This window comes from Nuphar pumila, chromosome 15, assembly GCF_984573655.1.
Source record: "Nuphar pumila chromosome 15, dmNupPumi1.hap1.1, whole genome shotgun sequence".
Lineage (NCBI taxonomy): Eukaryota > Viridiplantae > Streptophyta > Magnoliopsida > Nymphaeales > Nymphaeaceae > Nuphar > Nuphar pumila.
In genome coordinates, this window is record NC_143263.1 from 13,698,046 (window position 1) to 13,703,325 (window position 5,280).

Consider the following 5,280-nt stretch of genomic DNA (forward strand, 5'->3'; position numbering starts at 1 on the left):
AGAGATAGTAAGCGCAAGAAAGGTATCATATAAGATGTAAACCTAATTTGTTGGAAGTTGAACTTTAAAACTAAGTAAAAAAAATTCTACCCCATAAGCAACCAATTTTTTTATGTAAGGTTTCTACCTCAAAAGGAAAATAAAACACCACAAGTAGGAGTGGCAAAATCTGACACGACCCGCCAACCCTCTTCTTAGCCGGGTTCGGGTTTGGCTTAAACGGGTTCATGTCGTAAACGGGTCGACCCGCCTAACCCGTTTATTAAATGGGTCGGGTTCGTGTTATGGGTATGCCAACCCAGCTAACCCGTTTAATAAACGGGTTAGGTGGGCCGATCAACCCGTTTACCCAAACCTGACCCGCCAACCTGCCCGTCACCCCGTTTATCCAACCCGCCCACCAACCCGTTTACCCATTTAGTCGAACCCGACCCGCCCGCCAACCCGCTCGCTAACCCACCAAACCGTTTACCCGACCTGACCCGTTTATTAAACGGGTTAACCGTGTAGTGTCGGGTTACCCGTTTAATAAATGGATCGGGTTCGTGTTTGCCACAGCCGACCCGTTTAATAAATGGGTCGGGTTCGTGTTGAGGTATGCTGACCTGCCAACCCGTCGACCCGACACGCCAACCCGACCTGATTTCCACCCCTAACCACAAGAAAACTTTCACTTTTTGTTTTTAAAAACTAAAGATTTCAAAAAGAAAATAAGCTTTTGATGCAAACTTTTCTTTTACAATTAAGTCATGGGACCGAAGAAAGATCTTAGGAAAGTGGGCTCATCATGGGACATACCAAAATCAAAAACTTGTTTCTTAGATTGGGGACAAATTTCATGCAGCACAAATATGGAATCACAAAAAATGCCAAAAATATAAAATAGCAAGCAATAAATTGACTTTTTGAGAGAGGGTGTTGTGTGTTCTCTCTAGAACACAAATTCGTGTGTTCCGGTGTGTATGGAGGAATATCTTGGGACCCGTGATAATTCATATGCCAATGTTGCCCACGATGACTTTATAATAAAATAACATATAAAAAAGGTAGATATGCTTTTGACGAAAATGTCCTCCTGTAAGATAGATATGCGTTGGACAAAATGTCCTCCCGATCCTCGTTAATAGATTTGCATGTTTCGCCTTTGTTTTTAGCTTGTGTTACAACACATGGCTGCTTTCTCATTCTTGCCTGATGAGTTATGGAGCTTAATTCATAGTTTTTTCTCTTACAGAAGGGAGGGTCTGGGGGTTTCCCCAGCGCAGGTCTCATTTCTTTGTGGTTTGATTGTTCTTGTTTCTTCGTTTTCTTGCTTGAGCATTTCTTAACACTACCTTGTGTAGAAATCAGATCAAAGAGTAGCGATTTATAGTAGAAATCAGATAAGAGAGTAACGATTTATAGTAGAAATCAGATCAGAGAGTAGCGATTTACAGTAGAAATTTGATTTGTATTGTAAATCGCTACTCTCTGATTTGATTTATACTGTAAATTGCTACTCTCTGATCTGATTTCTACTATAAATCATTACTCTTTGATTTGGTTTCTACTGTAAATCGCTACTCTCTTATCTGATTTCTAATGTAAATCGTTACTCTCTGATTTGATTTATATTATAAATCGCTACTCTCTTATCTGATTTTTATTGTAAATCGCTATTCTTTGATCTGATTTCTACTATAAATTGTTACTCTCTGATCTGATTTTTATTGTAAAACGCTACTCTCTCGTCTGATTTCTACTGTAAATCGTTACTCTCTCGTCTGATTTCTACTGTAAATAGCTACTCTCTAATTTGATTTATACTGTAAATCGTTACTCTCTCGTTTGATTTCTACTGTAAATCACTACTCTCTGATTTGATTTCTACTATAAATCGCTACTCTCTTATCTGATTTCTACTGTAAATCGTTACTCTCTTATCTAATTTCTACTGTAAACCGCTACTCTCTGATCTGATTTCTATTGTAAATCGCTACTCTCTGATTTGATTTCTACTGTAAATCACTACTCTCTTATCTGATTTTTATTATAAATCACTACTCTCTTATCTGATTTCTACTATAAATCGCTACTCTCTTATTTGATTTCTACTATAAATTGCTACTCTACTCAATTTGATATTGCCACCATTATCTCTGCTGTAAATCGCTTTTCTCTGTCTACTCAGTTCGACGCTTGCACCCTGGTATCATGATGAATAATAGACATGATGTTGATTCCTTTGGTAGTTCAACTATTTCTCATGAACAGACGACGACAAAGGGTGCTCTGACGATAATAGACGACGACGACGACAAAGGGTGCTTTGGCGACAGCAGACAACAGTAAAGGGTGCTCCGGCAATAGCAGACAATGACAAAGGGTGTTCTGGCGACAGCAGACGATGGCAAAGGGTGTGCCGTCAAAGGGAGCTCTTGTTACAGCAGATGGTGCATCGTCAAAGGGTGATCCAGAACATTTAGGGTGATATATTGCGAGGAGCTCCTGTTAAAGCAGAGGAGTTTACTCCTTAGGGAGAAAACTATGATGATTTTAACCCTTTCTGGCGGGAGGACATTTTTGTCCTTTACTCAAAACATCGTTTTATGGCACTACTGGCAAAAAAAGGTACTTAAGTCTTTACAAACACACTGGACTCTGATGCTAAGTGATGCTGACACACACGGGGAAACAAGCCCCCACATGCTTACATATGTGGCGCTCATTCAGACCTGAGAACACGCCCCTGTGTGTTTTGGGGAGGGGGGGGGACATATAACCTGCTTCGACTTTTTGATGCCACATTAATCATTTTAATGATTTTGATGTACGGTTGCCGGATTTCGGTCTCTGGAAGTGGACTAAGTCACCGAAAAAATAGATGAGTCATTTGATTTAGACTAGAAATAGAGACAAGATATGATTTTTTTTTAAAGAGTAGAGAAAGTCAACTCTCTGATCTTTCCAACGACACTGAAAAATGGCAATCAGAGTTAGAGACTATTTACGTATCAAAAAACTAGAAAACTTAAGCAGTAGAATTCCTACTCGCGACAAAGAAGCAAGACATACAACTATTTAGAGGCAGAATCATGAAAAATAGTAAAAGAAATAGAGAAATATCTATGTCTGCACTTTCCAGTGAGACTAAAATAACTAGATTTTGTTTGGGAATCGTTGAGATAGAGGGTCAGAAAGGTAGATTGTCCTCAAGCAACATAAAGGTTTCTATCCTGTATTAGGGTGCCAAAAACAGAGTTAAATGAATGAATTGACAAAAATACCTAAAAAGATAATGAAACCACGTATCTCAGCTTTCCAACAAGACATAAAACATGAATTTTTGATAGACTGATATTGAGATATTGGTTGAACAACAAAAACTATCAAGAAAAACAACATAAATTTTGTGTGTTTTCTAGCTTTCCTGACAGCTTAGAGCAAGAATATGCCTTCACGTGAAAAAGAAAAGAAAAAGTGCAGGACATAACCTGTAAAACTTGAGATTTTTCTCTAAAATTATAACTAATAAAGATGAATTTTATGTGCATCCATGACTTGAGTGTGATTCTTGGAATTTTTAAAATTCTTGACTTTTTTTATTTTTGAATTAGCGTAGAATTTAGTCTCAATGTATGAATAGCATTATTCAAGATTATAGACTAAATAAGAAATTAGATGGTTTGTATAAGCATGTCTTATTTCTTTAAGCTTGGATCTTATTTAAATTAAATTCGAATATGAAAATAAATTATACATCATTTAAAAAATAATTGCAAAACAAATAATAAGTTATTTGCTAATATAAAATTAAATGTGTATTTAAATTGAATCTGAATATCTTACTAAATACTTTTAGATATCTAATTAATAAAATATTGGATATGGACATTTGAGTGGATTCATAGGGATCCAAATTAAGAAAGAGTTGGATTAAAATGTAAAAGTTTAATTGGATCCAATCTTATTGGATTGGACCCTCATATGGGATGACTAATGTTGGCCTTACTTAAAGCTAATTAATTAGTTAGTAAATTAGTGGTTAATTGGTTAGTGGAAAAGTCAAAATTTGAGGAGTCTTAAATAACTAAGAGTTTTAATAAAAAGAGGTAGTTGGAAGGTGATAAAAAACAAAAAGTTCTAAATTTATTGAACTCCCACACACACACCTCTCCTATCTCTCTCTAAGCTCTCATATTTCTCTTTTTCTTTTCTTTAGTTTTTGTTATTTGTTTTTTTTTTGTCTTCATTATTCACAACCCTTTGAGGATCCCTGGAGGTAGTGTGAAACCATTGGACCTGCAACATGAAGGAGTTTGGGAAGAAGGTGTTGGAGCACCCGAATCCACTGATTTTTTGAGTTTTGACCTACCTGGTTTTCTATGGTAGGATTTATGCATGATTTTTGCTAGTTAATGCACCGAGAATGCATACATATGTTGGATTTTTGTTTCATATATATGTATTTATGTGAAATCAGTCTCTAAACACGTTTAGGACTGATCTCACCTATTTTGAGATTTTTAAAAACCCTAAAAAGGGGTTTTCCTCAAACCGTTTTTAAGAAAACATCATATAAATTATTTTTCATTGCCAAATCATATTATATTTAATTTGTGTTGTTTCTAATACGTTTTTCTTTGTGAAATCAGTCCCTAAATTATTTTGGAACTGATATCATAAGATTTGTTGGTTTGTAAAAACTCAGAAGGGGTTTTTACAAAAAACATTTTTTAGAAAACCTCAAATATTACATGTTTTGGTGGATAATCATGCTAAACGTTTTTGGATTTGACCCAGATGTTTATTTGGCTTTGAAATCAGTCCCTAAACATATTAGAACTGTTTTGATATGATTTGGGATTTTTGTAATGCCTTGTTGTGTTTTTTATAAAAATTATTTTTGGAAAAACTCTAATATGTGATCATTATAATATTCTAATTATGATTTTTAATATTTATGAACAGCATGTTATGAATTATAATCATTTTATATTAGTTACTTAACTGATTGAGGATTCTAAACCCTAGATTTTAAATTTCATTTTTAAGGTTTTTGGCGTTCTATGCGGGAAAATCCCAAAAAACGTATAGATTATGTTCTTAATGATTCTCAATATTTTAATTATTGAAATTATGAATGTTAATCAGTCTGAGATGCACATTTAAATATTTAACTGAGGCATATGACTGCTTTTAAAATTATGCCCCAAATTATGCAAATCATTTTTATGGTTTTTGAAGTATCTTTTGTAAAATATATCAAAATTTGTGTTGTTTCCTTGTGTAAATCGATAA